Raw genomic sequence first — 22,236 nt, forward strand, 5'->3', positions numbered from 1 at the left:
GCTGAGGTATTTTATCTGTTTTCCCTTCTGTTTTTCAATCATAATTTTCCAAGACTTAAATGCGGAAAACACATCGCTTTTCTGCTTCAGGAAAAATGCCCAAACTTTTCTGGAAAAATCATCAATAAAGGTTAGCATATAATTTGCTCCACCTCTCGAAGGCACTCTGGATGACCCCCACAGATCAATATGAATATACTCCAATGTTCCCTTCGTGTTAGGGATTCCTCTAGTGAATCGGACTCTCTTTTGCTTCCCAAAAACACAATGCTCACAGAAATTCAGTTTGCAAATTCCTTGCCCATTAAGAAGTCCTCTTTTGCTTAATTCTGCCATGCCATTCTCACTCATATGCCCTAGGCGCATATGCCAAAGTTTAGTAATATCATCATCTGACAAGGAAGAGAAAGCGACAGCTACATCACCAGTAACAGTAGAACCCTTTAAAACATATAACTTGGCAATCTTTCTCTGCCCTTTCATCACAACAAAAGACCCTTTGGAAATCTTTAAAACCCCACTTTCAGCTATGTATCTGTACCCTTTTGAATCAAGAGTACTCAACGAAATTAAATTTCTTTTCAATTTTGGAACATGCCGCACGTCACTAAGTGTTCTGACAACTCCATCAAACATCATAACTTTAATTGTTCCAACACCTGTGATTTTACATGAAGCATTATTTCCCATCAAAACAACACCTTCAGATACTGTTTCGTAAGTTGTAAACCAATCCCGATTGGGACTCATGTGGAAGGTGCAGCCTGAATCAAGTATTGTAACGCCCCCACGCCCGAGACCGTCGCCGGATTCGAGTATGAGGTGTTACTAAGCTTAATTTAACAAATTTAGAACTTTGGATTATTTATTTTTACATTCACAGCTTTTAAGCTACTTGCATCACAGTCACAAGAAAAATCATATCTCGAGTTACGAAACTCGAAATTAAGATCCGTAAATTTTTCATGAATCTAGTCTCATATACCTATCTAATAATTTTTTTTCTAGAATTTTTGGTTGGGCCAATTAGTACAGTTTATTAGTTAACGTTACCCCTGTTTTAGGACTCGACTGGTCTGACCTCTGTTTACTACGAACCACATTTCTCTCTGTACAAAATTCATATGACTATGAGATTTGTTTCTACTAAAACTAGACTCAATAAGGATTCTAAGGATATAAAATACACCACCTAATTATATCTTTACAATTTATGGTGAATTTATAAAGTAGGAACAGGGGATTCAGAAACTGCTATGACTCTGTTTCACTAAAATTCAAATATCTTCTAACATATAATTCTTTTACTTGTTTCATTTGTTTCATGTGAAACTAGACATAATAATCTTAAATTTTATATGTAGTTCATCACCAAATTCAATTTCTATGATTTTTAGTAAATTTTCAAACTCGCGTTAGTGTTGCTGTGGTATTCTGTTTATGGTAAATTTCATCCTTTTTATGAGTTTTTATGCACTAAGTATCTTAATAGTTTTCCTTAACATCAAACATAATCTAAACTAACCATTTTCATAATTTATCATTATCAATCATTTCCTCAACCATTTCACAACCAAACCATAAGATCATTTACACAAAATAGGTATATTGCTATACATGCCATAAATTTACAAGCCATTTACCAAAAGTCTTACGGATAGTGTGGTGAGCCTTGACCTATCCCGACTCTGAAATGGCTTGTCCAAAACTACAATGAGTAAGAAGGAGGAGTAAGCATAAATGCTTAGTAAGTTCATATGCAAATAATAAGTAACATAACAAGCAGTCATACCAATCAACATTAGCATGTATCACTAAAACACATATCACATTTTAATCATTTTCATCATCTTATTACCTTATCTGGTTGTATCAATACTCAACCCTGGGTTAAATACATACCTGTCCAAAATATCCATTTCACATCACTTACCAATACGTCTCTTTACATCTCGAATATTCCTCCATTTGAGTAGAACTTTACCCGTTGAACACATCGGAATATAATTCGGATACATGGATAACTTGCACATAAGTGCCATATATGCAATCAAGCAATCATGTAACCCGCCCATAAGCGAACTCGGACTCAACTCAACGAGCTCAGGCGTTCGCATCCATAAGTGAACTCGGACTCAACTCAACGAGTTCGGATGCCTAGTTACATCTCACGAACTCGGACTCAACTCAACGAGTTCGGACATTCGCATCCATAAGTGAACTCGGACTCAACTCAACGAGTTCGGATGCTCAACCATCCTAGTGACATGTCACTTGTATCCTAATCTATTCCTAAGGTTCAAACGGGCTTTTTCTCGAACACTTATCCTTGCCGTCTTCCGTAGAATGCCGAAATCAATACTCGGTAACAATTATATTTAACAAGTAGTTCACATAATTTACATATTATTTGAAATTAACCACAAAGCATACATTTCATAATAAAATTCAGCATAACATATAATTAACATCAATAACTTAAAATAACCATTATGCGACATTATTTACACATGAACTTACCTTGGTACCAAAATACAAAGATTTTGCAATTTAGTCCACAATCTTTTCTTTTCCTCGATTGAGGTCGATTCCACGTCTTTCTTGATCTAAAATAACACATTTAGCTTATTTAATACTCACATTATCAAATTAATCCTTAACTCAAATTTTGGCAAAATTACAATTTTACCCCTAAACTTTTGCATATTTACATTTTTGCCCCTAAGCTCGGGATTAAACTTTATTCCTTATTCTTATGTTTTACAACATTCTGATCACTTTTCTCTTCTATGGCAACATCAAATTCTCACTCTAACATGTACTTATGACTATTAGGTATTTTTACTGATTAAGCCCTTTTACTCGTTTTCGCTCAAAACCGAGTAGCACAAGTTGTCTAACATAATTTAAAACCCCATATTCTATCATAAAACATCAAAATACACAAATTTAACCTATGGGTATTTTTCCAAATATGAACCCTAGGTTGAATTATTGTTAGCATAAGCTTAATCGAGCTACTGGGATCTCAAAAACGTAAAAATCATTAAAAACGGGGCTTAGAATCACTTACTATGAAGCTTGAAAGTTGAAGAAACCCTAGCTATGGTGAGAGTGAAGTTTCGGCAGCAACTAAATGGGGAAGATGACTATTTTGTGTTATTTTTCCCATTTTATTTCATTTAATATCAAAATGACCAAAATACCCTCTACTAAACTTTCCAAAAATTCCTTCCATGTCCTAAATTTGTCCATGAACTTAGAATTGGTAAAATTTCTATTTAAGACCTCCTAATAAATATTTCAAAGCAATTTCATACTAAAAATTTCTAGAATGCAAATTTTGCACCTTATTCGATTTAGTCCCTACTTTCAATTTAAGCACTTTAGGCATAGAATTTCATCACGAAATTTTCACACAATCATGCAATCATATCATAATCATCAAAATAATTATAAAATAATTATTTCTATCTCGGATTTATGGTCACGAAACCACTATTCCGATTAGGCCCTAATTCGGGATATTACAACTCTCCCCCCCTTTAAGGATTTTCGTCCTCGAAAATCTTACCGGTAAACAGATGTGGGTATTGATTTCTCATAGTTTCTTCGGATTCCCATGTAGCTTCTTCTACTCCATGCCTTTGCCACAACACCTTCACAACTGCAACATTTTTATTCCTTAGTTGTTTGACCTCTCGAGCTAAAATCTTAATCGGTTCTTCTTCGTAGGTCATATCTGGTTGTAGTTTAATTTCTGTCGGTGAAACTACATGTGAAGGATCCGAACGATACCGACGTAACATAGATACGTGGAACACATCATGAATCTTCTCTAATTCAGGTGGTAATGCTAGCCGATATGCTACCGGTCCAACTTTTTCAATTACTTCATACGGCCCAACAAAACGCGGACTTAATTTGCCCTTCCGTCCAAATCTAAGGACTTTCTTCCACGGAGACACCTTTAAAATACTTTATCACCAACTTGAAATTCAATGTCCTTTCGTTTTAAATCGCATAAGATTTACATCTATCTGAAGCGACTTTCAAACAATCTCGAATTACCTTCACTTTTCTTCGGTTTCTTTTATTAGATCAACTCCATAAATCGATTTTCCTTGATTCAGGTCCAATACAAAGGCGTTCGACACTTGCGACCATACAATGCTTCATAAGATGCCATTTTCAAGCTCGTCTGATAACTATTGTTGTAAGCAAATTCTACCAACGGCAAATATCTTTCCCAACTTTCTTGAAATTCCAATACACAACATCTGAGCATGTCTTCAAGAATCTGAATTATTCTCTCTGATTGTCCATCAGTTTGCAGATGAAAAGCAGTACTGAAATTTAACTTTGTACCTAACGCGTCTTGCAACTTTTGCCAAAACCGCGAGGTAAACCTTGGATCTCTATCTGAAATAATCGATAATGGTATTCCATGTAATCTAACAATTTCTCTAATATACAGTTTAGCCAACTTGTTAAAAGAATAATCCATACGTACCGGGATAAAATGAGCCGACTTAGTTAATCTGTCAACTATTACCCAGATGGCATCTTTCTTTCCTGGAGTCAATGGAAATCCTGAAACAAAATCCATAGTAATCCGATCCCATTTCCATTCAGAACCATAATAGGTGAAGTAATCCGAAGGCACTTGGTGTTCACTTTCACTGTTGACAAATTAAGCATTTGGACACAAACTCGATATATCTCTTTTCATTCCATTCCACCAATACATTTTCTTCAAGTCATTATACATTTTGTACTACCGGATGAATCGAGAAATAACCATTATGTGCTTCTGTAGGATCTTTTGAATCAATTCCTCATTCTTTGGTACACAAATCCGATCTTTAAACATTAAGCACCTATCGAACCAATTCAAATCGACTCTGTATCTACTTCACCTTTGCTTTTCTCTTGGCTTGCAAATCTTGATCATCTTTCTGAGCTTCAGAAATCTCTTGCAAAAACATTGGTTTTGCTCTTAACTCTGCTAGAATCGAACCATCATCTGACACTTTCAACTGAGTGTTCATAACTCTCAAAGCAAACAACAACTTTCTGCTCAAAGCATCAGCAACCACATTCGCTTTTCCCGGATGATAATCAATAACAAGCTCGTAATCTTTCAACAACTCCAACCATCTTCGTTGTCTCAAATTCAAGTCTTTTTGTGACATCAAGTACTTAAGACTTTTGTGGTCGGTATATACCCGACATTTTTCACCATACAAATAATGTCGCCAAATTTTCAAAGCAAACACCACCGCAGCCAATTCCAAATCGTGAGTAGGATAATTCCTCTCATGAGGTTTTAACTGCCTCGAAGCATATGCCACCACTTTTCCTTCTTGCATGAGCACACACCCCAAACCATTTAGAGAAGCATCACTATACACCACAAATTCTTTACGATTAGGGCTATACTAACACTGGTGCCTCATTAATAACTTTTCAATTCTTCAAAACTCGTTGACATTCTTCCGTCCATTCAAATTTAACATCCTTTCGGAGTAATCTAGTTATAGGAGCAGCAATTATAGAAAATCCATTTACAAACCGCCGATAATACCCAGCTAGCCCCAAGAAACTTCTAACTTCAGTTACATTTTTCGGTGGTTTCCAATCAACAATGGCTGAAATTTTACTAGGATCAACCCGTATACCATCACCTGAAACAATATGACCCAAAAATCCAACTTCCCGAGCCAAAATTCACTTTTACTAAACTTAGCATACAGCTGCTTATTTCTCAAAGTTTGCATAACTATCCTCAAATGCTCAGCATGCTCTGTCTCATCTTTTGAATAAATTAAAATATCATCTATAAACACCACAACAAATTTGTCCAAGTATGGCCGAAATATGCGATTCATTAAATCCATAAACACAGCAGGAGCATTTGTCAATCCGAATGGCATAACTAAAAATTCATAATGACCATACCTTGTTCTAAAAGCAGTTTTAGGCACATCCGACTCTTTTACCCGCAGTTGGTAATACCCAGATCTCAAGTCAATCTTTGAAAACCATGTCGCTCCTTTTAGGCGATCAAACAAATCATCAATTCTTGGCAGCGGATACTTGTTTTGATTGTCACCTTGTTTAACTGCCGATAATCAACACACAACCTCATAGAACCATCCTTCTTTTCACAAATAACACGGAGCACCCCAAGGTGAAAACTCGGTCTCACAAAACCTTTATCAGTCAACTCTTGCAACTGCAACTTTAATTCCTTCAACTCTGCTGGTGCCATTCTATACGGAGCAATCGAAATCGGAGTTGTTCCCGGTATCAAATCAATACCAAATTCTACTTCCCTGACTGGAGGCAAACCCGGCAATTCTTCTGGAAATACGTCCGCAAATTCACACACAATCGGCACTGATTCAACTTTCTTTTCAACTTCTTTTGTATTAATTACATACGCCAAATAAGCTTCATAACCCTTTCTCAGATATCTTTGAGCCGACATTGAAGAAATCACACTAGGCAATGCCTCTGATTTATTTGATTCAACCCGCAGAGTTTCACCATTTTCACACTTTAATTCTATAACCTTTTCTTTGCAATTTATTTTAGCATCATGCAATGTCAACCAATCCATACCCAAAATAACATCAAACTCATCAAACGGCAACAACATCAAGTCGGCCGGAAAGTAATGATCCCGAATCATTAAAGGACATTTCTTACATACTTTGTCAACAGTCACACATTTGCCTAACGGATTCGACACTCTAATCATAAATTCTGTGTTCTCAACAGGTATATTCATACTAGACACCAATTTCATGCACACATATGAATGAGTAGAACCGGGATCAATCAAAGCAATAACATTAACATTATAGAGGGAAAATGTACTGGTAATCACATCAGGTGAGGAAGCATCTTCACGTGCTTTAATAGCATAAGTTCTAGCCGGAGCCCTTCCTTCAGGTCTAACTGGTGCATCCTTGGCTTCATTCTTACTGCTTGCTTCGCTCCCAGCTTTTCTTGGATATCTTCCTCTCGAATCCGCCCCACTTGTTTTTGTATTCTGAAATTTTTCTTTTTCAGCTCTCTTTGGGCAGTCTCTAATAAAATGATCCAGAGAACCACATCGAAAACATTCATTTGCTCTACACGGACCAAAATGATTTCTACCACACCGCTGGCACTCAGGTTTAACAAATCTCGAGTTCCCTACACTGGTTGCCGAAGTAGTTTGGGATTTAGGACCCACATTTTGCTTCCTATAATTCCCATATGATTGCCCAGCTGAAGCTTGGGAACGAGGATTCATATTCCTTGACTTTCCAGGTTGCTATGAAAATGAACCGCTCATCGGTCTTTTCTTCCAATTTCTAGTTTCAGCCTCTACCTTTTTCTTTTCTTTAAGTAATTCTTCGGCCTTACAAGCTCGATCAACCAATACTACCATTTCTTTTAATTCAAGAATTCCAACAAATACCTTGATGTCTTCGTTGAGCCCGTCTTCAAATCGTCGGCACATCTTAGCCTCTGTAGGAACATACTCTCTGGCATACTTACTTAATCGAACAAACTCTCTTTCATATTCAGAATCAGTCATATTACCTTGCTTCACTCAAGAAATTCTTTACGCTTCGATCAATAAATCTTTCACTAATATATTTCTTCGAAACTCTTCTTGAAAGAATTCCCGGTTATTTTCTCTTCGGTACCACGAAATCAAAGTCTTCCACCAATTATAAGCTAAATCACTCAACAAAGATATAGCGCATTTCAAACATTCTTCAGGTGTACAAGATAATTCGTCAAATACCCGGATTGAATTTTCAAGCCAGAACTCTGCTCTCTCGGCATCATCATCAATATTTGCTTTAAATTCTTCGGACCCTTGCTTGCGAATTCTATCAACTAGAGTTCTATGAAATTTCATCAGTCTACACCACGAGGCATCGGGGTACTGAGTTGAGGAATTGGGGAGGTGGGGAGGTTGTACATTTGGGTTCGTCTGAACGAACTCGATGTACCATGCACTCATCATTTGGAGAAAGGCTTCCGACCCTTTCTCCTCCTCCCCGACCAACAGTGGGAGGTGGATTTTCAGTCGTGCTGCTCCTTCAGCCGGAGCTGGCGCATTACTCTCTACTTCATCTGCCACAGCTGGATCGGGATCCATTTACTATATAAAAAAAAATTCATTTAAAAAGGTCAAAAGTCGTCACACTATCACAATTCATACATATAGCATGTATAGCAAAATCCGTACATACAACACGTAGTCCGAGAACCGACTAAACATGCTCTGATACCACTAAATGTAATGCCCCCACGCCCGAGACCGTCGCCGGAGTCGAGTATGAGGTGTTACTAAGCTTAATTTAACATATTTAGAACTTTGGATTATTTATTTCTACATTCACAGCTTTTAAGCTACTTGCATCACAGTCACAAGAAAAATCATATCTCGAGTTACGAAACTCGAAATTAAGATCCGTAAATTTTCCCTGAATCTAGTCTCATATACCTATCTACTAATTTTTTTCTAGAATTTTTGGTTGGGCCAATTAGTACAGTTTATTAGTTAACATTACCCCTGTTTCAGGACTTGACTGGTCTGACCTCTGTTTACTATGAACCACATTTTTCTCTGTAAAAAATTCAAATGACTATGAGATTTGTTTCTAATAAAACTAGACTCAATAAGGATTCTTAGGATATAAAATACACCACCTAATTATATCTTTACAATTTATGGTGAATTTATAAATTAGGAACAGGGGATTCAGAAACTGTTATGACTCTGTTTCACTAAAATTCAAATATCTTCTAACATATAATTCTTTTACTTGTTTCATTTGTTTCATGTGAAACTAGACATAATAATCTTCAATTTGATTTGTAGTTCATCACCAAATTCAATTTCTATGATTTTTAGTAAATTTTCAAACTCACGTTAGTGTTGCTGTGGTATTCTATTTATGGTAAATTTCATCCTTTTTATGAGTTTTTATGCACTAAGTATCTTAATAGTTTTCCTTAACATCAAACATAATCTAAACTAACCATTTTCATAATTTATCATTATCAAGCATTTTCTCAACCATTTCACAACCATACCATAAGATCATTTACACAAAATAGGTATATTGCTATACATGCCATACTTAAATTTACAAGCCATTTACCAAAAGTCTTCGGATAGTGTGGTGAGCCTTGACCTATCCCGACTCTGAGTGGCTTGTCCAAAACTACAATGAGTAAGAAGGAGGAGTAAGCATAAATGCTTAGTAATTTCATATGCAAATAATAAGTAACATAACAAACAGTCATACCAATCAACATTAGCATGTATCACTAAAACACATATCACATTTTAATCATTTTCATCATCTTATTACCTTATCCTGGTTGTATCAATACTCAACCCGTGGTTAAATACATACCTGTCCAAAATATCCATTTCACATCACTTACCAATACGTCTCTTCACATCTCGAATATTCCTCCATTTGAGTAGAACTTTACCCGTTGAACACATCGAATATAATTCGGATACATGGATAACTTGCACATAAGTGCCATATATGCAATCAAGCAATCATGTAACCAGCCCATAGCGAACTCGGACTCAACTCAACGAGCTCGGCGTTCGCATCCATAAGTGAACTCGGACTCAACTCAACGAGTTCGGATGCCTAGTTACATCTCACGAACTCGGACTCAACTCAACGAGTTCGGACATTCGCATCCATAAGTGAACTCGGACTCAACTCAACGAGTTCGGATGCTCAACCATCCTAGTGACATGTCACTTGTATCCTAATCTATTCCTAAGGTTCAAACGGGCTTTTCCTCGAACACTTATCCTTGCCGTCTTCCGTAGAATGCCAAATCAATACTCGGTAACAATTATATTTAACAAGTAGTTCACATAATTTACATATTATTTGAAATTAACCACAAAGCATACATTTCATAATAAAATTCAGCATAACATATAATTAACATCAATAACTTAAAAATAACCATTATGCGACATTATTTACACATGAACTTACCTTGGTACCAAAATACAAAGATTTTGCAATTTAGTCCACAATCTTTTCTTTTCCTCGATTGAGGTCGATTCCACGTCTTTCTTGATCTAAAATAACACATTTAGCTTATTTAATACTCACATTATCAAATTAATCCTTAACTCAAATTTTGGCAAAATTACAATTTTACCCTAAACTTTTGCATATTTACATTTTGCCCCTAAGCTCGGGATTAAACTTTATTCCTTATTCTTATGTTTTACAACATGCTGATCACTTTTCTCTTCTATGGCAACATCAAATTCTCACTCTAACATGTACTTATGACTATTAGGTATTTTTACTAATTAAGCCCTTTTACTCGTTTTACTCAAAACCGAAAGTAGCACAAGTTGTCTAACATAATTTAAAACCCCATATTCTATCATAAAACATCAAAATACACAAATTTCACCTATGGGTATTTTTCCAAATATGAACCCTAGGTTGAATTATTGTTAGCATAAGCTTAATCGAGCTACCGGGATCTCAAAAACGTAAAAATCATTAAAAACGGGGCTTAGAATCACTTACTATGAAGCTTGAAAGTTGAAGAAACCCTAGCTATGGTGAGAGTGAAGTTTCGGCAGCAACTAAATGGGGAAGATGACTATTTTGTGTTATTTTTCCCATTTTATTTCATTTAATATCAAAATGACCAAAATACCCTTACTACTAAACTTTCCAAAAATTCCTTCCATGTCCTAAATTTTTCCATGAACTTAAAATTGGTAAAATTGCTATTTAAGACCTCCTAATAAATATTTCAAAGCAATTTCATACTAAAAATTTCTAGAATGCAAATTTTGCACCTTATTCGATTTAGTCCCTACTTTCAATTTAAGCACTTTAGGCATAGAATTTCATCACGAAATTTTCACACAATCATGCAATCATATCATAATCATCAAAATAATTATAAAATAATTATTTCTATCTCAGATTTATGGTCACGAAACCACTATTCCGATTAGGCCCTAATTCGGGATATTACAAGTATCCACTCCTCGCTTACTATAGAATCATTGACAGAAGCGACTAGAAGTTCACCATCGCTGTAGTCTTCTACAACATCAGCTTCACCGGAATTTTTTGGTTGTTTTCCCTTTTGATTCGCAACCTCCCTTTTAATCTTATTTTGTAACTTATAGCACTCAGATTTAATGTGCCCTTTCTTCTTGCAAAAGTTGCAAGTTTTACCTCTGTTTGAAGACTTCGATCTACCCTTAGATTTACCACGAGGATTCCGTTCCTATGTCCTACCACGATCATCATCAGTATTCCGATCTTGTCTCCCACGAATAATGAGACCCTCTCCCTGAGAGTCGGGTTTAACCACAAGATGCTTCATATTATCATACGAGGTTAAAGAATCATAAACCTCATCAACTGTGAGAGACTCGCTGCTATATAAAATCGTGTCTCTAAAAGTTGAATAAGACGGGGGCAACGAACAAAGTAGAATCAACCCTAGATCTTCCTTATCATACTGAACCTCCATGGCCTCCAAGTTTGAGAGAATTTCTTTAAACACTGTTAAGTGTTCGTGTACAGACGCACCTTCCTCCAAACGATGAGCATAAAAACACTGCTTCATATGCAACTTTCTTGTTAGAGTTTTCGACATACAAATTTGTTCTAGCCTCTTCCATAATGCAGCGACAATTTTCTCTTGCATCACATCCTGCAAAATTTCGTTGGACAAATGCAGATGTAATTGTGTTAATGCCTTTCGATCCTTACGCTTCTTCTCTTCATCTGTTAATGTCGAAGGCATCTTATCTATCCCTAGCAGGGCATCCTCCAGATCCATCTGTGCAAGAACTGCTTGCATCTTAGTTTGCCACAACGCAAATCTGGTGTTGCGATCCAATAGCGGAATTTCATACTTCAAAGACGCCATTGTTGTGATCGAGATGAATAACCCGGAAGCTCGGATACCAATTTTTGAAAAAATAAAATAAAATAAATAAAATAAAGAACACACAAATTTTACGTGGAAACCCTTTCGGGAAAAAACCACGAGCAGAGGAGAAGAAAATTCACTATGTCAAAAAATTTGAATAAAATACAAGAGGAATAGACTATGTCTATTTATAGGCTTGCAAAGCCATATTCTAGTAGGATTGAAACACCTTATCCTAATCAATATAAAATAGATGGAGTTTAATAAGGTTTAAAACCTTATTCTAAAATAAAATAAAAGAAGTCTAGTTCTATATGGATTTTACTTTTATTTTATTTTCCATCGTATTTTATTTAAATAAGAATTTGGGTCACTTAATTCTAACAGTACCAAATGTGTTTTTTATGTATATGTTTGATAGCATGATAAAGTTATATGTTTTATATATGAACTCACTAACCTTAGGAGACTTGTGATGTGTATAGGTAATTAATGAACTCATGACCATGGTATTGAATTATCTTGTAAAATGTTTAAAATTGCATCCTTTTACGGTAAGTTAAAGTTTATGTTTATTACGAACTTACTAAGCTTTACATAAGCTTACCTCGTGTTAGTTTTTCTTCCTTGTAGATCGTCGAACTCGAGCTGTCGATTGGATTGCTTTTGGAGATCACACTATCTGACAACTTATTCGGTAACTAATTGTTCATTTTGGTCTAGTTATAAGTGGCATGTAAATAGGGTTTTGGTATATATATGTTATAATCATTATAGATATGTTTTGTGTCAATTGAAGTATGAGATGTGTTTATTGATGTGAATCTTAAAATTTTTTTGGTTGATTGTGGTGTATGATGGCATTGATATGTTTATATAAGTGTTTTTGACTATTTGCTATATTCCTTATGAAAGTGGTTTGATGTTTGGTTCATTGAATATGAATGAAATAGACGTATAGATATGTTTGATTGGTTTATAAGTTAATAACATGTGTATATTGAATGTGAATTTTGATTAATGTTTGATTTGTGGTGCCAATCTGGCCATATTGGTTAGGCACATAGGTTGTATAATTTTGATATATTTGTGGCATGTGTTTTGAATAGATGAATAGTGTTGGATATGGTTTGGTTTGGTACTTAAAAAATGGTGTATGAAATTGCTTGTTTTGGATGTCATTTCAAGTGCACACGGCCTAGGACACGGGCGATCACACGACTGTGTACCATACACGGCCACCTTACACGTCGTGTGTCTTACTGATTTTTAGTCTGGGTTTTTCCACACAGCATCAGGCTATTACACAGCCTGGCAACACAGTCGTGTGTCCCTAAATTCAAGTTGTACACGGTTTGGCCACATGGTCATGTTTTTAAGCCACTTGGCCATGTGACCCCTATTTTCGGTTGTTTCCACAATTTTCTATGTTGTTTCAAATTAGTCCCTATTTGTTTCCAAATTGTTTCTAAGTTCCCATAAGCTCGATTTAAGGTTGTTTTTGTATGAATGCTATGATTAATTATTGGACATTGATTTATGATATTTAAATTTATTTTTGAATTATTTTTGAATATTATCGGATTTGTTAATCGTCGTAATATCCCGTAACCCTATTCCGACGACGGAGATATGTTAAGGGTGTTACACATCTTCTCCTTCTCTCAATCAATTTCAACAAAGATAAAACCTAAAGAAAAACCATTTTGAAGCTCAAAGCATTCGACCCTTGATTGATTAAAAATTGGATCAAACCAGAGATAATCGAGGAAAAGCTAAAATTATCAATTAGTTCATGGAGATTCAACTTGTTTGTTGTTTTGACCAAGTAAGCTCAAATGGGTATTATAACTTATATTGTATGTATTTGAATTATATTTATGTATGTTTGATTATAAATTAAATTGTTTGTGAAATGATACAAATGGTGAGAATTGGATTAAATTGAAAAGTTATGATTATATGTGCAACAGATGCCGATGTAAACTTAGTAAATGTTAGGATACAATTGGCATGCCAATAAGGTTTTTTGTGCGCTTGTATAGGGATTGGTTATAGAAGTTACTAATATCCAGCATTTGTTGCGAACTCGAGGATACATGTGACACAAATTTAGCTCGGATGAGTAACCTGATGTCGTTTTAAAGATTTAGTCTGGATAGGTAACCTGACATGCATATATATATATATATATATATATATATATATATATATATATATATATTCAGCTTGGAGAAGCAATTAGATGTGTCGTTATAAAGGTTTAGCTCAAATGAGTAATGTATCATCCCACACCCTATAACAGCCCGGTTTAGACCTTAGTCGGAACAATGGTTTTGAGACCATGAATCCGAGTCAAAAAATATTTTAATATTATATTCCATGCTTAAAGTATGTGAATTGATATGTGTGAAATTTTCGTATGAAAATTTTATCGTTTGTGTGCTCGATTTTATAAAAAGGACTTAATCAGGTACAATGAAAAAGTGGCCTTCTATTTGATAAAGTGCCGAATTGATGTATCTTTTTAAATATGAGGTCCTTAAGTTGTAAGCGGACCATTGGAGTAATGGATGGACACAATTGCCTAGTATAGTGGAATTTTTAATGTTATGAAATAAGGTTAAAATAGTAATTAATATGTTAATATGTATTATAATAAAGAAAACAAAATAAAAGCATGCAAAAACACCATGTAAAGCCAAATATTGAAGAAGAAAGAAAAACCATTTTAGGTTTTAAGCATTCAGCACTTTCAAGATCAATTAGGTATGTGATTTTTTATCCGTTTTTTATAATTTCTACGTTTTTGTAATCCTTGCTTTGTATTCTATCAAGCGCATGCCTCAATTTCAGAATTTGATGATGATTTAAGTTATGCCATTATTGATTTTGTTAGTTTTGAAATGTTAATTGATGAAATACGAAAGCTTGATGATAGATAAATATGTTTTGTATTTGAATTTTTGATGAATTTGAGTAATTTGGGCTAAATTGTGAATTTCGTAAATTGAGGGTTAAAATGTGAACTAAATGAAAGAAATAGACTGCTAGGGACCTTAGTAAAATTCGGCTAAGCATGGGTGTGGTCAAATTTTAAATATTTTGTGTTTTGTGAAATAGGGACTAAATTGTAAAAAATGTAAAATGTCAGGGGCAAAAGTGTAATTATCCCATTTATGAGTTTTTGGATGAATTTAATTGAGTATATGATTAAATAAGTCAAATTTTTATTAAATTAGATCAAGAAATAATAAAATCGGATTTGGATCGAAGAAAGTCGAAAATTATCGAATAGTCGTTCTGGTCCATTCATGTTAGTACAAGGTAAGTTCATAAGTAAATAAATGTTGTTAAATTGAAATGTATGTGCATTATATGTACTGAATTGAGTTGTAAAGAAATATATATATGTGATGCCGAATTGAATCAAGCTTTGGAGAATTTGTTTCGATCATAGATTGTTCAAATAGGTGAAATTGAAAAAGTTTCAATAATGTGACAACGTTTGAAAAGTCCCGTATGAACCATAGGAATAGTTAGGATACCTATGTAATGACATAGGATTCTGATATGTGTTATCGTGTAAGACCACGTCTGGGACGTCGGGATCGATTTGTGATTTACGTGTAAGACCATGTCTGGGACATTGGCATCGTATATGATTTCGTGTAAGACTCTGTATGGGACAGTGGCATCGATATTTGATTACATGTAAGACCACATCTGGGACATTGGCGTTGTATGAGCTTATGAGTTATCCAAATATCCTTATTGATTCCGAATGGTTCAACGGGCATTCCGAGAAATGAATAACCATGTGAAATTGAATCTGATTCAAGCACGTGTGATTTGTTATGAAATTCAGAAACGAAAGGTGGGTATATATCATATGACCATATGTGAAATATATGACAACGAATGATATGAATGCATATAAATGAATGATGTGTTATATATGCTCGTTATATGAAATTGTGATTTTATGTTTTGGACATGAGATTTATGAAATATGAAACATGGCTTTGATGTATGATTTCTTGGTTCGAAAACTTGAATAGTTAATGAAATTAAAATGGTTGAGTTGGCTATATGGTTAATATATGCAAATTTGGTTTATGTGAATAAAAGAATTATGGATGTTCAAGTTTGGAAGTGGTTATAAAAAAGTTGATATAATCTTATGTATGATTTTTAATAAATGAACATAGTTTGTTTGGCGATATAATGAATATGTACGAGCTTGACTTATATGATTGAGTTAACGGTTGTTATTCAAATTTGAAAGCATGGTTATACGTTCATTGATAAATAAGATTGTGGAGTTAGTTAATGTGGTTATATGAATTTACAAGTACAATAAAGGTATATATGATTGAGATTTGATAAATTCGGTTAAGTGATATTGGATTATAGATATTATTGAAATGATTTATTTGCTTATGGCTTACTAAGCTTTCAAAGCTTACTCTGTGTGTTTTTCCTATGTCTATAGATTTTTCAGAGACTTGCTTGGGTTGGAAGTCGTAGGAGAGGCCATCACACTATCCGGTTATCGCTTCGATAAATAAAAGCTTTGAGTTTTGGTAATGTGGCATGTATAGGCTAGTTTTGAGATGGTTCATTTTGATTTATGTATTTATATAGCCATGAAAAAATGGCTTAATTATGATGCTAATATGGTGTATATTTGGTTATGTATTGAGCTCATTTTGGGAAGTATGATTCATGGTTTATATGTATGGTGTAATTGGTTATATGATTTGGCTTGAGCATTGAGGTGAAATATTGGTCATATTTTCGACTTATGGTTCATATCCCTATAGGTAAAATGATGAGTATAACATTGATGATGCATTAGTTATTTAAATACGATTTGAAAAGGCAAATAATGTGATATGTTTAGAGTTATATATATGTATATGGCCAAGTGAAATGGTCATTTTGGTATGTTCATAGTTGGGAATTTGGTAATGTTTAGCATTTGATTTTAATATGCTTTGATATAGAGAATGAGCATGAAATTGGTTGATGATATTATGAATTGATTGATACATGTTTGGAGTTGAATTTGGCTGAAAATGTTGCATATATGATGCTTGAATTTTGGAATTGTAGGGAGGACCCAAATGGGTGCCATATTGGCTTTGTAAATGGCCTATTTTTGCCCACACGGATAGAGACATAGGCGTGTGTCTCTGTCGTGTTACTCGAGGGCCATTTCGAAATGAGCCTGGGCAAACCACACGGTCATGCACACACGGACGTGTGCCAAGCCGTGTGGCCAAGTCAGTTTCAACCACAGCTAGACACACAGGCATGTCTTGTGGCTGTGTGGATAAGTCAGCATGTATGCACTGTTTCACCACGGCCTAGACACACGGGCATGTCTAATGCTGTGTGAGGTACCTTTGTAACTTAAAAAAATTGTTATGTTTCAGAAAAATTTTGTATGTGTTCGGTTTAGTCCCGACCTCTTCCTAATGCATGTTTATGGTCTCATTGACCTAAGAAAGGGACTTAATGTTGATGTTGGACTAGGATATGACGATGCATGACTTATGATTGTGAAATGATTATGAAATGCTCTGATATGTCCGGTAATGCCTCTTAACCCTAGTCTGGCGATGGATATGGGTTAGGAGTGTTACACACCCAGCCTGGTAATCGGACTAGAGTTACGAGATGCAACTCCAATCATTGAAACAATTACATACAACTTATAACAATTAATTTAATTTAAAACCATCAATTCACTCCATATATACATATGCCATACGATTACAAACAATCAGAGTCGAATTCAAGCTTGCAAACAAATTTAAGCATAAACAATGACTATACTACAAATTTTCCAAAAATAAGGTACAAATGATCAAGGTATCAATACTTTTTAATAAGTATCGATATCATGATTTGGTATCAATCCCAAATTGGCATTCTATTTGTTTTGCAAAAACGTTTCAAAATCCTTGGTATCGATACACAAGATCTTGGTATCGATAATTTTCTATAAGTATCGATACTGAGATCTAGTATCGATATCGTTTTGGCATTATGTCATTTTTAAAACACTGTTCATTTGGTCAAGTATCAATACCATGACTATGAGTATCGATACTTCATGCTAAAATTGCCAAAATATCACATTTCATGTACATTGACAAGCTCAAACCAAAACCAAATCAAAAGATGGCATAGACACTCAAAACTTGCATAAACTCAATAGAAAACATAACAATTTACCAAATTTAAAGCACATTTAATCATTATACCAATATACCTCAAATGGCACCTAAATCAATCAACATTTAGTTAAGCATACCATGCTAATCAATCAATACATAATCCACAATGTAACATTCAATCAAGTTATTAACCATCCATTTAGCATCTTACCAAACAACTTATCCTTTGAAATGATCCACCATTTCAATCATTTTAACCAATCATGAATTTTTAATCTTGGCATACCACATTGCCAACAAACATGTTTATATACATAATATGTAAGAATTCAAAATTCAAGCATTATATAAGGACCATAATCATCATTATCCAAAAATTAACACTTAAACATATCAAAGCCTATATACATGTCATATAACTGAGTTTAGACCAATTTAAAAGTCTATTGAGACTAAAATTGGACAGTGTGGGCTCAGAGGATGATCTGATAGATACATTTCGCAAAATGTCAACTACAGAAAACAAGAAATAAAATAGTGTAAGCATTAAGTATTCTTAGTAAGTTCATAGGTCTAAAAAAACAATAAAACTCACCTTCCATCAAAATAACATACAAATTAACTAAATATGTTACTTTTCTGTCATCATATTTCATAGATACAAGGTGAGTATATCACATACGAGTCATAAAGCATTTCAACTTATACTATTCAATCCAATTCAACACCATTTCATCGAAATCATTGAACATATAAACTTCTACATCATTCCAAACAAATATGTATACATCTATCCAATTCCAATCACGATATGCATTATCAAACAATCAGATTCTTTTAACATTAACCGACTAGCTCGATGAACTATAATAACAGATACAGATACACAGGTAACCACCAAAATCCACCTAATTGCTCATTCGAGCTAAATTTCTCAAAACACACCTGAGTACCGAAGTGCTTAGCTCGTAGGCTACACATCCCTTTAAAAAAGTGGCGAAGCTGGGGGTTAGCAAGGCCCGCACCCCTCAAAATTATAAAAATGTATATTTATTATTTAGTCCCTTAACTTTTGAAAATTTTAGCCCCCTTCAAGTTGTTGTTTCCCTCCCTTCCAACTTTGAACAGTCAAAAATGTTTTTTTTTTTTTATTTCATAAGACATATGTTAACTTTTTAGCTTTAAATATTTATATTATATATTATATAATGGGTCTCACCAACCACCAACTCTTTTTTTTTTTAATGATAGTTAGTCACTTTTTAATTTAACATTGAATATGAATTTAAGTTAAAATTCAATTTGTTACTAGTGAAAAAGAAGTCTCTTTTACTACTGCTATTAACGCCTAATGTTATCAACGTTTGTCCTTCGAGCACGATATTGGGTTCATAGTCTAAAGGTTTTTTTTTATCTTTTTACAATTTCATTATTGTTTTTATTGTGTTTAAAAGTTTATAATTTAATTTCATTTTATAGTTATTAATTTTTTATCTTTTAAGATATTGTAGTTATGAAGTCGAAAACAATTGATTCATTCTTTAAAAAGAAAATGACAGAGATAATAAAATCACCTTTAGAAGTGTCACAATTTGAGGTGCCACTTTCATTGTTTGATCCTTTAAACTCTGATGCTTGTCATTCTAAAATTCCTAGAGTTGAAGACGAGGCACTTCATTTGTATAACTTAGAACGTGAACCTAGGTTACATAAGCAAATATATGAGTATCCAGTTAATATGCGTGATGAAATTCAAAAAGCTTATATTAAGGTTGAACCATATGAACCTATTCTTTCAGAATATCCTGCTTCTAATTCAAAAAAAGCATCCTCGTTATTTTCAACCATCATGGTTTAAACAATTTTCCTGGTTAGAATATTCACCTTCTAAAGATGCAGTATTTTGTTTGCCTTATTTTCTTTTTAATAGCAATCCAAGTAATCATTTTGGATCAACTACATTTACTCATAATGGCTTTAGTACTTGGAAAAAAGTACATGATGGATGCAATTGTGTTTTATTGACATGTATGGGAAAATATCTGAATTCACTGCATAACAATTCACAACGAGCTTTTCTAGATTGAATCAATCTCAATATATTGAAGTATCACTTGATAGACAAACAACACAACAAATTACAACTCATCGTCTACGTTTAAAAACTAGTATAGATTTTGTTCGATGGTTGACGTTTCAAGGATGTGCTTTTGAAGGTTATGATGAAAGCTCAGGATCAAAAAATCGTGGCAACTTTCTTGATTTTTTTTTCACTATTATCATCTTATGATGAGAAAGTTAAAGATGTTTTAAAAAGTGCTCCACAAAATGCTAGTTATACTTCTTCAACAAGTACAAAAAAAGATATTGCAAATTATACCAGTAGAGTTTGTAATGTAATTCGTAAAGAAATTGGTGACAAAAAGTTGTGCATTATTGTGAATGAAGCAAGAGACGAGTAAAAAAAAAAATGACAATTGTTTTAAGAATTTTTGATAAACAAATATTGGTAAAAGAATTTTTTTTTGATATAGTCGATATTAAAGATACTGCAACATTGACTTTGAAATATGAAATTTTTAATGTTATCTTGCAACATAATCTTGACGTACAAAACATCTGAGGTCAAGGCTATGATGGAGCAAACAATATGCGTGGGGAATTTAACGGCTTACAAGTTTTGATTTTGAATGATTGTCGATCTGCTTATTATGTTCACTATTTTGCTCATCGTCTTCAGTTAGCATTGATTGCAGCAACTAGAGAAGTGGTTGAAGTGCATCAGTTTTTTAAAGACTTGTTTGATATTATTAGTATTGTTTTTACTTCTTCCAAACAGCACGATGAATTACAAAAAACTCAAGCAGCTGAAATAACTCATTTGGTATCCATCAATGAGTTAGCAACAGGAATAGGTATGAACCAGATTGGCACTTTACAACATCTTAGTGAGACTTGATAGAGTTCTCATTTAAATTCAATTACTATTTTACTAATGATGTACAATGCTACTAGCACAATTCTTGAAAATCTAAAAAATATTGCTCCTAACTATTCTCAGCGAGGAGATCCTCATAACACATATAATAGACTGAGATCTTTTGAGTTTAATTTTATTTTGCTTATGATTAAGGAAGTTTTAGGGGTTACTGATAAGCTTTGTCAAGCTTTGCAACGTCGTTCTCAAGATATATTAAATGTCATGAGTTTAGTTTCAACAACAAAAGGTTTAATTCAAAAGTTGAGAGATGATGGATGGGATGAATTGTTGAAAAATGTGATATCTTTTTGTGAAACTTGGGAGTTGAATTTTCCATATATGAATGCTCAATACGTTGTGGATAGTAGTCATAACAAGAAGGAAGATGTTACAATGTAGCATTATTATCAAATGGATATATTTTTTGCTACAATAGATACTCAGTTGCAAAAATTGAAGAGCAGATTTAATGAACATGTTGTCGAGCTTCTCGCTCTTACTATAGCTTAAGATCCCAAAGAGTTTTTCAAATTATTTGATATTGATAAAATTTGCATTATTGTAAGTAAGTTCTATCCAAAAGATTTTTCTCAACAAGAGAAAGAATGTCCCGATATGAGTTGAAGCATTATGAACTTGATGTGTGTAAGCATACTAATTTGAGAAAAATATCGACACTTTTTGAACTTTGTAGAAGTTTAGTTGAGAGTGGAAAGTCAGTCATGTACCTACTCATTGATAGATTGATTTGTCCTCTCCCAGTTTTAACTCCATCCACAAAACGTGTTTTTTTCTGCTATGAAGATTGTGAAGACTCAATTTTTTAGCAAGATGAAAGATGATTTTTTGGAAAGTTATTTAGTTGTGTACAATGAGAAAGAAATTGCAGAAAAATTTAATGTAAACAAAATAATTAATGGTTTTAGTGAGATCAAGGATTGGAGAGTTCAATTCAAATATATTTTTTAAATTTCTTTCTAGCTTATTTTTATTAAATTAATTTTATTTTAAAAATATTATTATTGTTCATTATCTCGACCCTCTTAAAATTTTCTCGACTTCGTCCATGTTCAAAACATAGTTTTAATTAGTGTC

This window comes from Gossypium arboreum, chromosome 2 (genome assembly GCF_025698485.1).
Source record: "Gossypium arboreum isolate Shixiya-1 chromosome 2, ASM2569848v2, whole genome shotgun sequence".
NCBI classification, from domain to species: Eukaryota; Viridiplantae; Streptophyta; class Magnoliopsida; order Malvales; family Malvaceae; genus Gossypium; species Gossypium arboreum.